Genomic DNA, 19,388 nt, shown 5'->3' on the forward strand with positions numbered 1-19,388 from the left:
AAAAAGTCTGTAAAATATATTATTTTTGCCAATAAAAAACTTTGTTGAAACCTTATCTGTTCTTATCAGTTTAATATCTGATACGTCCCCTATCTGGGGACCATATATTAAATGGATTTTTAGAACAGGGAGATGGAAATAGAGCTTGCTCTATCCACTCCACGCATTGACCTGGTATTGCAGTATTTCCAGGACCGGTGCACCCTTTCCTTATGTGTTTACTAAAATCAGATTCCAAAAGTGCTTTTTGTGTTTGCCATTGTTTTTGTCTTTCGGATGGGATCTCCCCTTTTAATCCCATTATTTCAACACCTGTTGGACAATGCATTTGTACAGTCATGTGTGATAATGAGCTAATTTATTAAATGCAATTAATTAATACATTGCCACCTCTTGTGTTGTGTTGTCTGTGTTTCTGTGTTTCCGGCATTTCACATTGGAACAGCTCATTCACCTTCCTTGTCTTCTCTCCGCCCTCCCTCCTAGGTAGGTTAAAGAGCTGCACCTGAGCCAGCCACTGATTGATGCAGCACCATAGTCAAATAGTGGAGTGGAGTAGGGGAACAGCAAACAGCCATTAAAGCAGCCAGCCCGCCCGCCCGCCCGTCACAATGGACCTACCTGTGTACACTAGATGGATGTGATGGAATGTACTGTGGTCCCTACATTTCAAGAAGAAGTAAGAATTGCAGTTGCAACAAACCCTTGCTTGCCTACAAAGAGAGCAGCAATTTGGATTTGTTACTATGTTACCTGGAAGAATAGCAAACTGTGCAAGGATGGAGGTTGTAGGAGCAAGGAGAACAAGTTGTCTGTAAAGTTGGTGGATGCCTATTTTCCATTTTGCTGTCCCTTGTCTCCCTCTTGTGGCCTCCTGGAGGCAACTAGCTGTGCAAAAAAAAGACAGCCTGGGGGCCGGCTGTTGCAGTGTTGCCCTCTCAGGCAACACTGAGTGACTGACTGAGCCGCACCGTCTTATATAAAGTTCAGACGGAACTTTGCACGTGTCATAGTGGAGACCTCAGGAGCCAGAGCCAGCTTTCTGACATCATAATGGGGCCTCAGAGATAAAAGCCTGGGCCCAGGCAGTGTTGGTCAGTGCTGCTCAGCAGGCAGCACTGGACTGGATTAAAGCTGATACAAGGTGTGAAAGGAGAAGGGGTGGCAGTGGGCATGCACTTACTGCTGCTGCTGCTGCTGCCAGTGTTTGCACGGCAGGAGGGCATTTGGGCGTTGCCAGGAAGGCGTTTTTATGTCGATTCCTCCTCTTTCAGCACTGCATTGTGGTGCAAGCAAAAGAAGCAAAACGCGCGGCACGTTCGGGTTATCGCTTCTCGGCCTTTTGGCTAAGATCAAGTGTAGTATCTGTTCTTATCAGTTTAATATCTGATACGTCCCCTATCTGGGGACCATATATTAAATGGATTTTTAGAACAGGGAGATGGAAATAGAGCTTGCTCTGTCCACTCCACGCATTGACCTGGTATTGCAGTATTTCCAGGACCGGTGCACCCTTTCCTTATGTGTTTACTAAAATCAGATTCCAAAAGTGCTTTTTGTGTTTGCCATTGTTTTTGTCTTTCGGATGGGATCTCCCCTTTTAATCCCATTATTTCAACACCTGTTGGACAATGCATTTGTACAGTCATGTGTGATAATGAGCTAATTTATTAAATGCAATTAATTAATACATTGCCACCTCTTGTTTTGTGTCGTCTGTGTTTCTGTGTTTCCGGCATTTCACATTGGAACAGCTCATTCACCTTCCTTGTCTTCTCTCCGCCCTCCCTCCTAGGTAGGTTAAAGAGCTGCACCTGAGCCAGCCACTGATTGATGCAGCACCATAGTCAAATAGTGGAGTGGAGTAGGGGAACAGCAAACAGCCATTAAAGCAGCCAGCCCGCCCGCCCGTCACAATGGACCTACCTGTGTACACTAGATGGATGTGATGGAATGTACTGTGGTCCCTACATTTCAAGAAGAAGTAAGAATTGCAGTTGCAACAAACCCTTGCTTGCCTACAAAGAGAGCAGCAATTTGGATTTGTTACTATGTTACCTGGAAGAATAACAAACTGTGCAAGGATGGAGGTTGTAGGAGCAAGGAGAACAAGTTGTCTGTAAAGTTGGTGGATGCCTATTTTCCATTTTGCAGTCCCTTGTCTCCCTCTTGTGGCCTCCTGGAGGCAACTAGCTGTGCAAAAAAAAGACAGCCTGGGGGCCGGCTGTTGCAGTGTTGCCCTCTCAGGCAACACTGAGTGACTGACTGAGCCGCACCGTCTTATATAAAGTTCAGATGGAACTTTGCACGTGTCATAGTGGAGACCTCAGGAGCCAGAGCCAGCTTTCTGACATCATAATGGGGCCTCAGAGATAAAAGCCTGGGCCTAGGCAGTGTTGGTCAGTGCTGCTCAGCAGGCAGCACTGGACTGGATTAAAGCTGATACAAGGTGTGAAAGGAGAAGGGGTGGCAGTGGGCATGCACTTACTGCTGCTGCTGCTGCTGCTGCTGCCAGTGTTTGCACGGCAGGAGGGCATTTGGGCGTTGCCAGGAAGGCGTTTTTATGTCGATTCCTCCTCTTTCAGCACTGCATTGTGGTGCAAGCAAAAGAAGCAAATCCTGTCTTGCTTCCTCTCCGGCCTTTATTCACCTCCCGCTTAGTAGCTGTGAGTGTGTGTGAGCCTGCATGGCCCCATGGAATTGCCTAGGAGTAGGCTGAATCGCTGCAAGGGGTGAACAGCAGTATTGGGCAGGCTCGGTCAACGCGCGGCCCGTTCGGGTTATCGCTTCTCGGCCTTTTGGCTAAGATCAAGTGTAGTACTTTAGGGTATTGCCTTGTTTCTTGGTCAGGAGGTGCCCTGGTACCCTTTTCCTTGGCCTGGGGGGATCGTTTCTCTTAGGAGAGACTTCACCCCTCTGCTGCTATTGGGGAGGAGGATTAGTCCAGGGCAACGGGGAGCGATCACTTGCCTGGCATCTAGGTGCTGAAGGTACTATCTTTGGATTTCTTTGGATATCGTTGGCTTTTGTTGCGGCAGGATGGAGGAAGTCCCTGACTACATGCGTACTCGGAATGCTGTTCGTTTTACGATGGAGGAATCTGGAGGACAAAGCAGAGACTTGGAATTCCTAACGAAGGTACTCTTGCTTGATCTTTTCCAGTTGGAGAGACAATGGATATTGTCTGTAATGGACTATCCAAGAAGAGGATGTTTCGATGTCACTTTTTGTACAGAGGACATTTATCTGGATTTTCTGGACACTTTAAAGAAGAAGAAGCAGGATCCAAGACTGTTTGGTGTGATTGTAACACCGCACTTTGCTCCTAGCAAAAAGTTGGTCATTGTTAAAATGTTTTCCCCCTATGTGTGTAAAGACGATATTATATGCTTTCTCACTAAGTTCTGTGAGGAGGTGGTGGAGAAGGGTAAGGTCTTTAATCCCTTTGGATTCTGGACAGGTAAATGGAAATTCCTGTGTAAATTTAAGGCAGTTGGAGAGGCTGGAAACTTATTGCTTCCTCCAGCACGCTTTAAAATTGGCAGTGCAAGTGGGAATCTCTACTTTTTTGGAATGGGGATTTTTTGCCACAATTGTAAAGAGTATGGGCATGAGAAGGAGAATTGTGGAAAAATAATTTGTACCAAATGTTTTAAGGAAGGTCATAAGTATAATGATTGTGAGAAGGGCAAAGTGTGTAACATGTGTAGAGAAGAAGGGCATGTGTTTAAAAATTGTCCAAAAAAAAGTAAAAGTGAAGCAAAGGAGGAGAGTAAGAAGACCGTTAAAAGAAAGGAAGAGAAAGTTACCCCACAAAAAGAGGATAAACCACAGAAAAAGGGAGGAGCGGGGAAAAGTGTTGAGGTTAAAAAAAGTGATGAAACAAAAAGGAGGAAAATTGTGGAACAAAATGTAGTTTCAGATGAAGATAGAGCAGAAAGAGATAAACTAGTGAAAGACGTGGAGGGATTAAGAGATAAAATTAATTTTGAGAAGGTTCGGAGGCGGGTACGAACCTGTTTAAGAGGGAATATACCAGATTTTCTGGAGAGATATAAAGTACCAACCTGGTTGGCATGTATTGTAAATTTGGAATGGGACGGTCAAGATCTTCGAGAACATCTTGTGGATATGCTTGGTGTAATCGCTGTAAGAAACGGTTTGTTTTATTAATTTTACTTTAAAAAAAAAAAAAAAAAAAGAGAGAGAGAGAAATAAAAATTATATTTGGTTTTTTCATAATGATGATCAAGTCTTTAAATTTGAAGTTTAAAATTTAACTCGAGACGGATCTGAGTGGAAACCTTATCTAATCTGTTCTTATATTTTTAAAAAAAAAAAAAATCTGTTCTTATCAGTTTAATATCTGATACGTCCCCTATCTGGGGACCATATATTAAATGGATTTTTAGAACAGGGAGATGGAAATAGAGCTTGCTCTGTCCACTCCACGCATTGACCTGGTATTGCAGTATTTCCAGGACCGGTGCACCCTTTCCTTATGTGTTTACTAAAATCAGATTCCAAAAGTGCTTTTTGTGTTTGCCATTGTTTTTGTCTTTCGGATGGGATCTCCCCTTTTAATCCCATTATTTCAACACCTGTTGGACAATGCATTTGTACAGTCATGTGTGATAATGAGCTAATTTATTAAATGCAATTAATTAATACATTGCCACCTCTTGTTTTGTGTCGTCTGTGTTTCTGTGTTTCCGGCATTTCACATTGAAACAGCTCATTCACCTTCCTTGTCTTCTCTCCGCCCTCCCTCCTAGGTAGGTTAAAGAGCTGCACCTGAGCCAGCCACTGATTGATGCAGCACCATAGTCAAATAGTGGAGTGGAGTAGGGGAACAGCAAACAGCCATTAAAGCAGCCAGCCCGCCCGCCCGCCCGTCACAATGGCCCTACCTGTGTACACTAGATGGATGTGATGGAATGTACTGTGGTCCCTACATTTCAAGAAGAAGTAAGAATTGCAGTTGCAACAAACCCTTGCTTGCCTACAAAGAGAGCAGCAATTTGGATTTGTTACTATGTTACCTGGAAGAATAACAAACTGTGCAAGGATGGAGGTTGTAGGAGCAAGGAGAACAAGTTGTCTGTAAAGTTGGTGGATGCCTATTTTCCATTTTGCAGTCCCTTGTCTCCCTCTTGTGGCCTCCTGGAGGCAACTAGCTGTGCAAAAAAAAGACAGCCTGGGGGCCGGCTGTTGCAGTGTTGCCCTCTCAGGCAACACTGAGTGACTGACTGAGCCGCACCGTCTTATATAAAGTTCAGACGGAACTTTGCACGTGTCATAGTGGAGACCTCAGGAGCCAGAGCCAGCTTTCTGACATCATAATGGGGCCTCAGAGATAAAAGCCTGGGCCCAGGCAGTGTTGGTCAGTGCTGCTCAGCAGGCAGCACTGGACTGGATTAAAACTGATACAAGGTGTGAAAGGAGAAGGGGTGGCAGTGGGCATGCACTTACTGCTGCTGCTGCTGCTGCTGCTGCTGCCAGTGTTTGCACGGCAGGAGGGCATTTGGGCGTTGCCAGGAAGGCGTTTTTATGTCGATTCCTCCTCTTTCAGCACTGCATTGTGGTGCAAGCAAAAGAAGCAAAACGCGCAGCACGTTCGGGTTATCGCTTCTCGGCCTTTTGGCTAAGATCAAGTGTAGTATCTGTTCTTATCAGTTTAATATCTGATACGTCCCCTATCTGGGGACCATATATTAAATGGATTTTTAGAACAGGGAGATGGAAATAGAGCTTGCTCTGTCCACTCCACGCATTAACCTGGTATTGCAGTATTTCCAGGACCGGTGCACCCTTTCCTTATGTGTTTACTAAAATCAGATTCCAAAAGTGCTTTTTGTGTTTGCCATTGTTTTTGTCTTTCGGATGGGATCTCCCCTTTTAATCCCATTATTTCAACACCTGTTGGACAATGCATTTGTACAGTCATGTGTGATAATGAGCTAATTTATTAAATGCAATTAATTAATACATTGCCACCTCTTGTTTTGTGTCGTCTGTGTTTCTGTGTTTCCGGCATTTCACATTGGAACAGCTCATTCACCTTCCTTGTCTTCTCTCCGCCCTCCCTCCTAGGTAGGTTAAAGAGCTGCACCTGAGCCAGCCACTGATTGATGCAGCACCATAGTCAAATAGTGGAGTGGAGTAGGGGAACAGCAAACAGCCATTAAAGCAGCCAGCCCGCCCGCCCGCCCGTCACAATGGACCTACCTGTGTACACTAGATGGATGTGATGGAATGTACTGTGGTCCCTACATTTCAAGAAGAAGTAAGAATTGCAGTTGCAACAAACCCTTGCTTGCCTACAAAGAGAGCAGCAATTTGGATTTGTTACTATGTTACCTGGAAGAATAACAAACTGTGCAAGGATGGAGGTTGTAGGAGCAAGGAGAACAAGTTGTCTGTAAAGTTGGTGGATGCCTATTTTCCATTTTGCAGTCCCTTGTCTCCCTCTTGTGGCCTCCTGGAGGCAACTAGCTGTGCAAAAAAAAGACAGCCTGGGGGCCGGCTGTTGCAGTGTTGCCCTCTCAGGCAACACTGAGTGACTGACTGAGCCGCACCGTCTTATATAAAGTTCAGACGGAACTTTGCACGTGTCATAGTGGAGACCTCAGGAGCCAGAGCCAGCTTTCTGACATCATAATGGGGCCTCAGAGATAAAAGCCTGGGCCCAGGCAGTGTTGGTCAGTGCTGCTCAGCAGGCAGCACTGGACTGGATTAAAGCTGATACAAGGTGTGAAAGGAGAAGGGGTGGCAGTGGGCATGCACTTACTGCTGCTGCTGCTGCTGCTGCTGCTGCTGCTGCCAGTGTTTGCACGGCAGGAGGGCATTTGGGCGTTGCCAGGAAGGCGTTTTTATGTCGATTCCTCCTCTTTCAGCACCGCATTGTGGTGCAAGCAAAAGAAGCAAATCCTGTCTTGCTTCCTCTCCGGCCTTTATTCACCTCCCGCTTAGTAGCTGTGAGTGTGTGTGAGCCTGCAGGGCCCCATGGAATTGCCTAGGAGTAGGCTGAATCGCTGCAAGGGGTGAACAGCAGTATTGGGCAGGCTCGGTCAACGCGCGGCCCGTTCGGGTTATCGCTTCTCGGCCTTTTGGCTAAGATCAAGTGTAGTATCTGTTCTTATCAGTTTAATATCTGATACGTCCCCTATCTGGGGACCATATATTAAATGGATTTTTAGAACAGGGAGATGGAAATAGAGCTTGCTCTGTCCACTCCACGCATTGACCTGGTATTGCAGTATTTCCAGGACCGGTGCACCCTTTCCTTATGTGTTTACTAAAATCAGATTCCAAAAGTGCTTTTTGTGTTTGCCATTGTTTTTGTCTTTCGGATGGGATCTCCCCTTTTAATCCCATTATTTCAACACCTGTTGGACAATGCATTTGTACAGTCATGTGTGATAATGAGCTAATTTATTAAATGCAATTAATTAATACATTGCCACCTCTTGTTTTGTGTCGTCTGTGTTTCTGTGTTTCCGGCATTTCACATTGGAACAGCTCATTCACCTTCCTTGTCTTCTCTCCGCCCTCCCTCCTAGGTAGGTTAAAGAGCTGCACCTGAGCCAGCCACTGATTGATGCAGCACCATAGTCAAATAGTGGAGTGGAGTAGGGGAACAGCAAACAGCCATTAAAGCAGCCAGCCCGCCCGCCCGCCCGTCACAATGGACCTACCTGTGTACACTAGATGGATGTGATGGAATGTACTGTGGTCCCTACATTTCAAGAAGAAGTAAGAATTGCAGTTGCAACAAACCCTTGCTTGCCTACAAAGAGAGCAGCAATTTGGATTTGTTACTATGTTACCTGGAAGAATAACAAACTGTGCAAGGATGGAGGTTGTAGGAGCAAGGAGAACAAGTTGTCTGTAAAGTTGGTGGATGCCTATTTTCCATTTTGCAGTCCCTTGTCTCCCTCTTGTGGCCTCCTGGAGGCAACTAGCTGTGCAAAAAAAAGACAGCCTGGGGGCCGGCTGTTGCAGTGTTGCCCTCTCAGGCAACACTGAGTGACTGACTGAGCCGCACCGTCTTATATAAAGTTCAGACGGAACTTTGCACGTGTCATAGTGGAGACCTCAGGAGCCAGAGCCAGCTTTCTGACATCATAATGGGGCCTCAGAGATAAAAGCCTGGGCCCAGGCAGTGTTGGTCAGTGCTGCTCAGCAGGCAGCACTGGACTGGATTAAAGCTGATACAAGGTGTGAAAGGAGAAGGGGTGGCAGTGGGCATGCACTTACTGCTGCTGCTGCCAGTGTTTGCACGGCAGGAGGGCATTTGGGCGTTGCCAGGAAGGCGTTTTTATGTCGATTCCTCCTCTTTCAGCACTGAATTGTGGTGCAAGCAAAAGAAGCAAAACGCGCAGCACGTTCGGGTTATCGCTTCTCGGCCTTTTGGCTAAGATCAAGTGTAGTATCTGTTCTTATCAGTTTAATATCTGATACGTCCCCTATCTGGGGACCATATATTAAATGGATTTTTAGAACAGGGAGATGGAAATAGAGCTTGCTCTGTCCACTCCACGCATTGACCTGGTATTGCAGTATTTCCAGGACCGGTGCACCCTTTCCTTATGTGTTTACTAAAATCAGATTCCAAAAGTGCTTTTTGTGTTTGCCATTGTTTTTGTCTTTCGGATGGGATCTCCCCTTTTAATCCCATTATTTCAACACCTGTTGGACAATGCATTTGTACAGTCATGTTTGATAATGAGCTAATTTATTAAATGCAATTAATTAATACATTGCCACCTCTTGTTTTGTGTCGTCTGTGTTTCTGTGTTTCCGGCATTTCACATTGGAACAGCTCATTCACCTTCCTTGTCTTCTCTCCGCCCTCCCTCCTAGGTAGGTTAAAGAGCTGCACCTGAGCCAGCCACTGATTGATGCAGCACCATAGTCAAATAGTGGAGTGGAGTAGGGGAACAGCAAACAGCCATTAAAGCAGCCAGCCCGCCCGCCCGTCACAATGGACCTACCTGTGTACACTAGATGGATGTGATGGAATGTACTGTGGTCCCTACATTTCAAGAAGAAGTAAGAATTGCAGTTGCAACAAACCCTTGCTTGCCTACAAAGAGAGCAGCAATTTGGATTTGTTACTATGTTACCTGGAAGAATAACAAACTGTGCAAGGATGGAGGTTGTAGGAGCAAGGAGAACAAGTTGTCTGTAAAGTTGGTGGATGCCTATTTTCCATTTTGCAGTCCCTTGTCTCCCTCTTGTGGCCTCCTGGAGGCAACTAGCTGTGCAAAAAAAAGACAGCCTGGGGGCCGGCTGTTGCAGTGTTGCCCTCTCAGGCAACACTGAGTGACTGACTGAGCCACACCGTCTTATATAAAGTTCAGACGGAACTTTGCACGTGTCATAGTGGAGACCTCAGGAGCCAGAGCCAGCTTTCTGACATCATAATGGGGCCTCAGAGATAAAAGCCTGGGCCCAGGCAGTGTTGGTCAGTGCTGCTCAGCAGGCAGCACTGGACTGGATTAAAGCTGATACAAGGTGTGAAAGGAGAAGGGGTGGCAGTGGGCATGCACTTACTGCTGCTGCTGCTGCTGCCAGTGTTTGCACGGCAGGAGGGCATTTGGGCGTTGCCAGGAAGGCGTTTTTATGTCGATTCCTCCTCTTTCAGCACTGCATTGTGGTGCAAGCAAAAGAAGCAAAACGCGCGGCACGTTCGGGTTATCGCTTCTCGGCCTTTTGGCTAAGATCAAGTGTAGTATCTGTTCTTATCAGTTTAATATCTGATACGTCCCCTATCTGGGGACCATATATTAAATGGATTTTTAGAACAGGGAGATGGAAATAGAGCTTGCTCTGTCCACTCCACGCATTGACCTGGTATTGCAGTATTTCCAGGACGGGTGCACCCTTTCCTTATGTGTTTACTAAAATCAGATTCCAAAAGTGCTTTTTGTGTTTGCCATTGTTTTTGTCTTTCGGATGGGATCTCCCCTTTTAATCCCATTATTTCAACACCTGTTGGACAATGCATTTGTACAGTCATGTGTGATAATGAGCTAATTTATTAAATGCAATTAATTAATACATTGCCACCTCTTGTTTTGTGTCGTCTGTGTTTCTGTGTTTCCGGCATTTCACATTGGAACAGCTCATTCACCTTCCTTGTCTTCTCTCCGCCCTCCCTCCTAGGTAGGTTAAAGAGCTGCACCTGAGCCAGCCACTGATTGATGCAGCACCATTGTCAAATAGTGGAGTGGAGTAGGGGAACAGCAAACAGCCATTAAAGCAGCCAGCCCGCCCGCCCGCCCGTCACAATGGACCTACCTGTGTACACTAGATGGATGTGATGGAATGTACTGTGGTCCCTACATTTCAAGAAGAAGTAAGAATTGCAGTTGCAACAAACCCTTGCTTGCCTACAAAGAGAGCAGCAATTTGGATTTGTTACTATGTTACCTGGAAGAATAACAAACTGTGCAAGGATGGAGGTTGTAGGAGCAAGGAGAACAAGTTGTCTGTAAAGTTGGTGGATGCCTATTTTCCATTTTGCAGTCCCTTGTCTCCCTCTTGTGGCCTCCTGGAGGCAACTAGCTGTGCAAAAAAAAGACAGCCTGGGGGCCGGCTGTTGCAGTGTTGCCCTCTCAGGCAACACTGAGTGACTGACTGAGCCGCACCGTCTTATATAAAGTTCAGACGGAACTTTGCACGTGTCATAGTGGAGACCTCAGGAGCCAGAGCCAGCTTTCTGACATCATAATGGGGCCTCAGAGATAAAAGCCTGGGCCCAGGCAGTGTTGGTCAGTGCTGCTCAGCAGGCAGCACTGGACTGGATTAAAGCTGATACAAGGTGTGAAAGGAGAAGGGGTGGCAGTGGGCATGCACTTGCTGCTGCTGCTGCTGCCAGTGTTTGCACGGCAGGAGGGCATTTGGGCGTTGCCAGGAAGGCGTTTTTATGTCGATTCCTCCTCTTTCAGCACTGCATTGTGGTGAAAGCAAAAGAAGCAAAACGCGCGGCACGTTCGGGTTATCGCTTCTCGGCCTTTTGGCTAAGATCAAGTGTAGTATCTGTTCTTATCAGTTTAATATCTGATACGTCCCCTATCTGGGGACCATATATTAAATGGATTTTTAGAACGGGGAGATGGAAATAGAGCTTGCTCTGTCCACTCCACGCATTGACCTGGTATTGCAGTATTTCCAGGACCGGTGCACCCTTTCCTTATGTGTTTACTAAAATCAGATTCCAAAAGTGCTTTTTGTGTTTGCCATTGTTTTTGTCTTTCGGATGGGATCTCCCCTTTTAATCCCATTATTTCAACACCTGTTGGACAATGCATTTGTACAGTCATGTGTGATAATGAGCTAATTTATTAAATGCAATTAATTAATACATTGCCACCTCTTGTTTTGTGTCGTCTGTGTTTCTGTGTTTCCGGCATTTCACATTGGAACAGCTCATTCACCTTCCTTGTCTTCTCTCCGCCCTCCCTCCTAGGTAGGTTAAAGAGCTGCACCTGAGCCAGCCACTGATTGATGCAGCACCATAGTCAAATAGTGGAGTGGAGTAGGGGAACAGCAAACAGCCATTAAAGCAGCCAGCCCGCCCGCCCGCCCGCCCGTCACAATGGACCTACCTGTGTACACTAGATGGATGTGATGGAATGTACTGTGGTCCCTACATTTCAAGAAGAAGTAAGAATTGCAGTTGCAACAAACCCTTGCTTGCCTACAAAGAGAGCAGCAATTTGGATTTGTTACTATGTTACCTGGAAGAATAACAAACTGTGCAAGGATGGAGGTTGTAGGAGCAAGGAGAACAAGTTGTCTGTAAAGTTGGTGGATGCCTATTTTCCATTTTGCAGTCCCTTGTCTCCCTCTTGTGGCCTCCTGGAGGCAACTAGCTGTGCAAAAAAAAGACAGCCTGGGGGCCGGCTGTTGCAGTGTTGCCCTCTCAGGCAACACTGAGTGACTGACTGAGCCGCACCGTCTTATATAAAGTTCAGACGGAACTTTGCACGTGTCATAGTGGAGACCTCAGGAGCCAGAGCCAGCTTTCTGACATCATAATGGGGCCTCAGAGATAAAAGCCTGGGCCCAGGCAGTGTTGGTCAGTGCTGCTCAGCAGGCAGCACTGGATTGGATTAAAGCTGATACAAGGTGTGAAAGGAGAAGGGGTGGCAGTGGGCATGCACTTACTGCTGCTGCTGCTGCTGCTGCTGCCAGTGTTTGCACGGCAGGAGGGCATTTGGGCGTTGCCAGGAAGGCGTTTTTATGTCGATTCCTCCTCTTTCAGCACTGCATTGTGGTGCAAGCAAAAGAAGCAAAACGCGCGGCACGTTCGGGTTATCGCTTCTCGGCCTTTTGGCTAAGATCAAGTGTAGTATCTGTTCTTATCAGTTTAATATCTGATACGTCCCCTATCTGGGGACCATATATTAAATGGATTTTTAGAACAGGGAGATGGAAATAGAGCTTGCTCTGTCCACTCCACGCATTGACCTGGTATTGCAGTATTTCCAGGACCGGTGCACCCTTTCCTTATGTGTTTACTAAAATCAGATTCCAAAAGTGCTTTTTGTGTTTGCCATTGTTTTTGTCTTTCGGATGGGATCTCCCCTTTTAATCCCATTATTTCAACACCTGTTGGACAATGCATTTGTACAGTCATGTGTGATAATGAGCTAATTTATTAAATGCAATTAATTAATACATTGCCACCTCTTGTTTTGTGTCGTCTGTGTTTCTGTGTTTCCGGCATTTCACATTGGAACAGCTCATTCACCTTCCTTGTCTTCTCTCCGCCCTCCCTCCTAGGTAGGTTAAAGAGCTGCACCTGAGCCAGCCACTGATTGATGCAGCACCATAGTCAAATAGTGGAGTGGAGTAGGGGAACAGCAAACAGCCATTAAAGCAGCCAGCCCGCCCGCCCGCCCGTCACAATGGACCTACCTGTGTACACTAGATGGATGTGATGGAATGTACTGTGGTCCCTACATTTCAAGAAGAAGTAAGAATTGCAGTTGCAACAAACCCTTGCTTGCCTACAAAGAGAGCAGCAATTTGGATTTGTTACTATGTTACCTGGAAGAATAACAAACTGTGCAAGGATGGAGGTTGTAGGAGCAAGGAGAACAAGTTGTCTGTAAAGTTGGTGGATGCCTATTTTCCATTTTGCAGTCCCTTGTCTCCCTCTTGTGGCCTCCTGGAGGCAACTAGCTGTGCAAAAAAAAGACAGCCTGGGGGCCGGCTGTTGCAGTGTTGCCCTCTCAGGCAACACTGAGTGACTGACTGAGCCACACCGTCTTATATAAAGTTCAGACGGAACTTTGCACGTGTCATAGTGGAGACCTCAGGAGCCAGAGCCAGCTTTCTGACATCATAATGGGGCCTCAGAGATAAAAGCCTGGGCCCAGGCAGTGTTGGTCAGTGCTGCTCAGCAGGCAGCACTGGACTGGATTAAAGCTGATACAAGGTGTGAAAGGAGAAGGGGTGGCAGTGGGCATGCACTTACTGCTGCTGCTGCTGCTGCTGCTGCCAGTGTTTGCACGGCAGGAGGGCATTTGGGCGTTGCCAGGAAGGCGTTTTTATGTCGATTCCTCCTCTTTCAGCACTGCATTGTGGTGCAAGCAAAAGAAGCAAAACGCGCGGCACGTTCGGGTTATCGCTTCTCGGCCTTTTGGCTAAGATCAAGTGTAGTATCTGTTCTTATCAGTTTAATATCTGATACGTCCCCTATCTGGGGACCATATATTAAATGGATTTTTAGAACAGGGAGATGGAAATAGAGCTTGCTCTGTCCACTCCACGCATTGACCTGGTATTGCAGTATTTCCAGGACGGGTGCACCCTTTCCTTATGTGTTTACTAAAATCAGATTCCAAAAGTGCTTTTTGTGTTTGCCATTGTTTTTGTCTTTCGGATGGGATCTCCCCTTTTAATCCCATTATTTCAACACCTGTTGGACAATGCATTTGTACAGTCATGTGTGATAATGAGCTAATTTATTAAATGCAATTAATTAACACATTGCCACCTCTTGTTTTGTGTCGTCTGTGTTTCTGTGTTTCCGGCATTTCACATTGGAACAGCTCATTCACCTTCCTTGTCTTCTCTCCGCCCTCCCTCCTAGGTAGGTTAAAGAGCTGCACCTGAGCCAGCCACTGATTGATGCAGCACCATTGTCAAATAGTGGAGTGGAGTAGGGGAACAGCAAACAGCCATTAAAGCAGCCAGCCCGCCCGCCCGCCCGTCACAATGGACCTACCTGTGTACACTAGATGGATGTGATGGAATGTACTGTGGTCCCTACATTTCAAGAAGAAGTAAGAATTGCAGTTGCAACAAACCCTTGCTTGCCTACAAAGAGAGCAGCAATTTGGATTTGTTACTATGTTACCTGGAAGAATAACAAACTGTGCAAGGATGGAGGTTGTAGGAGCAAGGAGAACAAGTTGTCTGTAAAGTTGGTGGATGCCTATTTTCCATTTTGCAGTCCCTTGTCTCCCTCTTGTGGCCTCCTGGAGGCAACTAGCTGTGCAAAAAAAAGACAGCCTGGGGGCCGGCTGTTGCAGTGTTGCCCTCTCAGGCAACACTGAGTGACTGACTGAGCCGCACCGTCTTATATAAAGTTCAGACGGAACTTTGCACGTGTCATAGTGGAGACCTCAGGAGCCAGAGCCAGCTTTCTGACATCATAATGGGGCCTCAGAGATAAAAGCCTGGGCCCAGGCAGTGTTGGTCAGTGCTGCTCAGCAAGCAGCACTGGACTGGATTAAAGCTGATACAAGGTGTGAAAGGAGAAGGGGTGGCAGTGGGCATGCACTTACTGCTGCTGCTGCTGCTGCTGCCAGTGTTTGCACGGCAGGAGGGCATTTGGGCGTTGCCAGGAAGGCGTTTTTATGTCGATTCCTCCTCTTTCAGCACTGCATTGTGGTGCAAGCAAAAGAAGCAAATCCTGTCTTGCTTCCTCTCCGGCCTTTATTCACCTCCCGCTTAGTAGCTGTGAGTGTGTGTGAGCCTGCAGGGCCCCATGGAATTGCCTAGGAGTAGGCTGAATCGCTGCAAGGGGTGAACAGCAGTATTGGGCAGGCTCGGTCAACGCGCGGCCCGTTCGGGTTATCGCTTCTCGGCCTTCTGGCTGAGATCAAGTGTAGTTCTGATTACTTGTAGTCAGTGCTGCCTGGTCTTGGTTAGGAGGTGCTCAGGTACCCTCTCTCTCGGCCTCGGGGGATCGTCCAGGTTCGCCTGGACTTCACCCCCGTGCTGCTATTTGGGAGAGAGGCTTAGTCCTGAGCAACGAGTTGCGATCCACATACCCCCGTGTAGGCTTCGGCCGAAAAGGGGAGGCTGCGTAGACGTTACGTCACCAACGGGTGGCGTGACTATTCCAAAAAAATAAAAGATTCACTATGGATGAAAATCCAGGTGACATACCGGCGTATGCCCGGATTAAGAATACCGTGCGAGTTATTCTTTCGGAGGAGAAGGCGACGACTTGTGGCTTGAAATTCGTGGTGGAGACCGTGCTTGTTGGCATTTTCAATGTCCAAAAGAGGGAGATTTTGGCAGTGCAGGACTACCCAAGAAGAAGAACCTATGACATCACATTTATACAGAATGGAGTATTCCAAGATCTGCTGGCGGCATATGCAGTAAAAAAGGACCCGAGACTGGACGGAGTGGATTTTTATGAGCATGTTTTGGACATCACAAAAATGATTGTTATTAAGATGTACTGCCCATTTGCTGACGTAAAAGATGTGATGTCCTTTTTATCCCCCTATTTTAAAACGGTAAAGTGTATTGGCAAAGTCATGAATGAGGTTGGGGTCTGGACCTCTAAATGGAGATTCTTAGTGACATGCTACAGAGATGCCAATTTTACAGGAGGGATAATGCTGCCGCCAGCACGTTTTAAATTAGGAGATATGGCAGGAGATTTTTACTTTTCAGGGATGCCTCCATTCTGTAGGAAATGCCAAAAGTACGGTCACACCAATGAGTCCTGCGAGAGCACCTGTAGGAACTGTGGCAGCTCTGAGCACGAGGCCAAAACTTGCCCTCTGGGGAAAAGGTGTCGATATTGCAGCCGAGTTGGTCACCTTTTTGCATTTTGTCCCCACAGATCGGAACAACCCGAGGTCCGGCCGAGGCGTCCCGAGCAGCCAGCAGGCCAGATCGTACCCCCAGAAGGAGAGGAACCCCAAGGAGAAGGCCAGGATGAGATGGATACCTCTAGCAGACCCCCCCAAACAGGTGACCCAAAAGAGCAAAGACGGAACAAGCGTCGATCCAGTGATCAGCGGACGAAAAAGCCCCCCCAGGAAACTGGGGAGACAGGTAGTTCGGATGAAGCTGATCCTACTGGTCCGCAAGAGATGCTGGGTCAGCCTGTACCTGAGGCAGAGGACCCGGGCGGAGCGGCAGCGAACCACAAGCGACGTAGGGCGTACTCGGAGGTGGCAGCGGGGGTGCCGATGGAAGTACCTGCATTGGCGAAGGCAGGGAAACCACTGGACGTGCCCCCGAAAGTGACAACTAAAGGTCCACCCCCTTCTAGCCAGTTGGGGGATACACGGACAGCTGCCTCCGAGGTGACGGAGGTCCCAGAGACGTCAGGGAGCGCAATTCCTGCCCCTATCGAAGGGGAGGTCGCTGCCAAAAAAGCTCCAGCAGATGAAATGTTGCCCGTGGAGTCCATATGGGATCCATTTATGATTAGTGCCTCAGGTATGGCGGGGGGTCAGCTAAGTGATGGCAGTTCCTCTCCTACCTTCTCCATATTTTCCGTGGACTCCAAAATTGAAGGCTATGAGAGTGCAAGTGGGGTCTCTGGCGACGCGGAGGACTGCTGAGGCCACCTCGGGTAAGATTATAAAGACTGTCTCTCTCCCTTTTCCTCATGGCTGAGTTATGTGGTCTTTCCTTAAATGTAAGAAGCGTGCATTCTAAGACAAGAAGAGCTGCCCTGTTTGATTACCTCTCTATTCTTACCGCGTCAGTTTTTTTCCTACAGGAATGCTGCATCCCACATCGCATGGACTATAAAAAATATGAAAGAGATTGGAGACTCGGACCTTCGGTGTGGTCCGGGTCTAACGAATCTAAAGCCGCAGGTGTCGCCATTTTATTTAAAGGGAACGTTTTAATTGACAGTTTTTATGAAATTTTACCAGGCAGAATTTTAATGGTCAAAGCTTTTATAGACGGTATTAAATGGCAGTTTTTAAACTTTTATGGTTCTCCTGAGAGAAATGAAAGAGCTAGAATGCTAGAGATTTTACCCCTTTTTATTAATGATTCAGAACCACTTGTTTTAGCGGGTGATTTTAATTGTATTTTAAAGGGGGAACGCCGGTTCTCTAATTCAGTAAGCAGGAACTACGACAAGACCTCGTCAATTTTAAAAGATATTGTTACTGATTTTAAACTCACCGATGTTTTTAAAAAATGTAACAGGGATTTATGTGAAGAGGCCGGCGTTACCTGGAGCAACGTGACCTGCAGCTCCAGGATTGATTTTATCTTCTGCTCTTATCAAATACTGCCTTTTAAATGTGATATTAACCCAAACGTCTTTTCTGACCATAAGTTATTGTATTTTAAAGTGAAATGTAATAACCAAAGAAGAACTCCGAAAAAAGCCTGGAAATTAAACGTATCCCTTTTAGAAGATCCGCAAATTTTAGCTGATTTTATTACCTTTTACAAAGGCTGCAGACGGGTAAGACATCCCAATATGCCCATCGTCACCTGGTGGGAAAAAATGAAAGTTAAAATAAGAGATTTTTTTATTAAGATTGGGATGAGAAAAGCAAAAGAGAAATGCAAATTTTATGCAAATTTAAATACCCGTCTGCAGACCCAATATAAATTCAGAGAACAGGGTATGCTGGTGGACAAGGAGATCATTGAGATTAAAAAAGAGATCTCCCAGTGCCTGGAGCAGAGGGGAAAGGAAATAATCTTTCGCTGTAAGGTAAAACATCTTGAGGAGAACGAGACCTGCTCCAGGTATTTTTTTAAGAAAATCAATGATAAGCATACCCTGTTGGATAATATTGAAGGTGAAACAAATACCCAAAATATTTTAAAAAAGGTACATGGGTTTTATGCGGATCTTTTTAATGTTAAAAACATTGACAATGCTTTTATGAATGACTCATTGAAGGAGGTTGATGCTGTTTTAGATCCTGTCTCCCAAAACTTTTTATTACAGGAGATTTCAGAACAAGAAATTTTAGAAACTACCAAGAGTTTTAAAACAGGTAAAGTCCCTGGTCCTGATGGTATACCCATAGAGTTTTATGTTCTATTTTACGGTGTTTTAAAGGAAGATCTCCACTCTCTTTTTACACAAGTTTTTAGAACAAAAGCCCTCCCGGGGTCCTGGAAGAAAGGTGAGGTGTCCCTGCTGTACAAAAAGGGGGACAAAACCGACATTAAAAACTGGAGACCAATTACACTGCTAAATTGCGACTACAAGATAATGGCTAAAATTTGTGCAAATAGACTAAAAGCAGTCGTAAACAAAATAATTCACTCCAACCAGGTCTGTGGGATACCCGGGAGGAGCATATGGGATAACCTGAACCTTTTAAAAGATGTTATTAATGACACAAAGGAGAGGAAAGGCAAAATGGCAGTTTTAACAATCGACTTTGAGAAAGCCTTTGACAGAGTGTCACACTTTTATCTTTTTAAGGTTTTAGAGAAAATGGGTATACCGGAAGGTTTTATACAGTCTCTGAAGGCCTTTTATGACAACTGCACTAGCAAGATTTTAGTCAAAGGTTTTAAAACACAGGATGTCCTTTTAAATTCCGGAGTGAAGCAGGGGTGTCCCTTGTCCCCACTACTTTTTATTTGTGCAATTGAGCCTCTACTGTGCACCTTGAGGAAAAGCAAACAGATACGTGGAGTCCCCCTGCCGGGCGGGGGGGGACTAGAGGCAAAGGTAGTGGGGTACATGGATGATGTCGCGGTACTGTGTAGGGACACCCTATCACTACAAACAACTTTAAGACAGATCTATAAGTTTTGTTGCTCCTCCGGTTTTAAAGTCAATTTTAATAAAAGTAACATTTTAAACATTGGCAATATGATTTTACAGGACATTCCAGTCCCTGTGTCAGAGACTGTGCAGATTTTAGGGGTCTCCTTCAATGAGTTAAACAATGGTTTTAACAGTTGGGACTTGGTGGCACAAAAAGTTAATAAAAAGATTTGTATGTGGAATTTGAGAAAGCTGACCATGGAGGGAAAAGTTTTAATTACCAAAATGGTGATTTTACCGATTTTATTATATTTGAGTATGGTTTTCCCTCCCCCTGATATTTTATTAAAAAAAATAAATAAAGCTTGTTTTACATTTTTATGGAACTCCAAAATGGAAAAACTCAGGAGAG

At 46.0% G+C, this 19,388-nt stretch overlaps 10 non-coding genes and 1 pseudogene across 10 annotated transcripts; all 11 read left to right on the forward strand.

Annotated features, from left to right (window-relative positions):
- The first annotated feature begins 16 nt into the window (after positions 1-16).
- On the forward strand, positions 17-208 carry LOC142681776 (U2 spliceosomal RNA). The gene has a single exon (XR_012853647.1). It is a non-coding gene; the product is annotated as a U2 spliceosomal RNA (small nuclear RNA).
- Positions 209-1,326: 1,118 nt separating this feature from the next.
- LOC142681549 (U2 spliceosomal RNA) lies at positions 1,327-1,517 on the forward strand. The gene has a single exon (XR_012853443.1). It is a non-coding gene; the product is annotated as a U2 spliceosomal RNA (small nuclear RNA).
- A 1,265-nt stretch (positions 1,518-2,782) lies between these two features.
- On the forward strand, positions 2,783-2,893 carry LOC142681828 (U2 spliceosomal RNA; annotated as a pseudogene).
- Positions 2,894-4,312: 1,419 nt separating this feature from the next.
- LOC142681758 (U2 spliceosomal RNA) lies at positions 4,313-4,497 on the forward strand. The gene has a single exon (XR_012853631.1). It is a non-coding gene; the product is annotated as a U2 spliceosomal RNA (small nuclear RNA).
- A 1,127-nt stretch (positions 4,498-5,624) lies between these two features.
- On the forward strand, positions 5,625-5,815 carry LOC142681687 (U2 spliceosomal RNA). Its single transcript, XR_012853567.1, has one exon. It is a non-coding gene; the product is annotated as a U2 spliceosomal RNA (small nuclear RNA).
- A 1,278-nt stretch (positions 5,816-7,093) lies between these two features.
- On the forward strand, positions 7,094-7,284 carry LOC142681552 (U2 spliceosomal RNA). The gene has a single exon (XR_012853445.1). It is a non-coding gene; the product is annotated as a U2 spliceosomal RNA (small nuclear RNA).
- Positions 7,285-8,396: 1,112 nt separating this feature from the next.
- Positions 8,397-8,587, forward strand: LOC142681553 (U2 spliceosomal RNA). Its single transcript, XR_012853446.1, has one exon. It is a non-coding gene; the product is annotated as a U2 spliceosomal RNA (small nuclear RNA).
- Positions 8,588-9,701: 1,114 nt separating this feature from the next.
- LOC142681692 (U2 spliceosomal RNA) lies at positions 9,702-9,892 on the forward strand. Its single transcript, XR_012853572.1, has one exon. It is a non-coding gene; the product is annotated as a U2 spliceosomal RNA (small nuclear RNA).
- Positions 9,893-11,007: 1,115 nt separating this feature from the next.
- On the forward strand, positions 11,008-11,198 carry LOC142681615 (U2 spliceosomal RNA). Its single transcript, XR_012853503.1, has one exon. It is a non-coding gene; the product is annotated as a U2 spliceosomal RNA (small nuclear RNA).
- Positions 11,199-12,326: 1,128 nt separating this feature from the next.
- LOC142681554 (U2 spliceosomal RNA) lies at positions 12,327-12,517 on the forward strand. The gene has a single exon (XR_012853447.1). It is a non-coding gene; the product is annotated as a U2 spliceosomal RNA (small nuclear RNA).
- Positions 12,518-13,641: 1,124 nt separating this feature from the next.
- On the forward strand, positions 13,642-13,832 carry LOC142681693 (U2 spliceosomal RNA). The gene has a single exon (XR_012853573.1). It is a non-coding gene; the product is annotated as a U2 spliceosomal RNA (small nuclear RNA).
- The last annotated feature ends 5,556 nt before the right edge of the window (positions 13,833-19,388 follow it).

Source organism: Rhinoderma darwinii, assembly GCF_050947455.1.
Source record: "Rhinoderma darwinii isolate aRhiDar2 chromosome 2 unlocalized genomic scaffold, aRhiDar2.hap1 SUPER_2_unloc_6, whole genome shotgun sequence".
NCBI classification, from domain to species: Eukaryota; Metazoa; Chordata; class Amphibia; order Anura; family Rhinodermatidae; genus Rhinoderma; species Rhinoderma darwinii.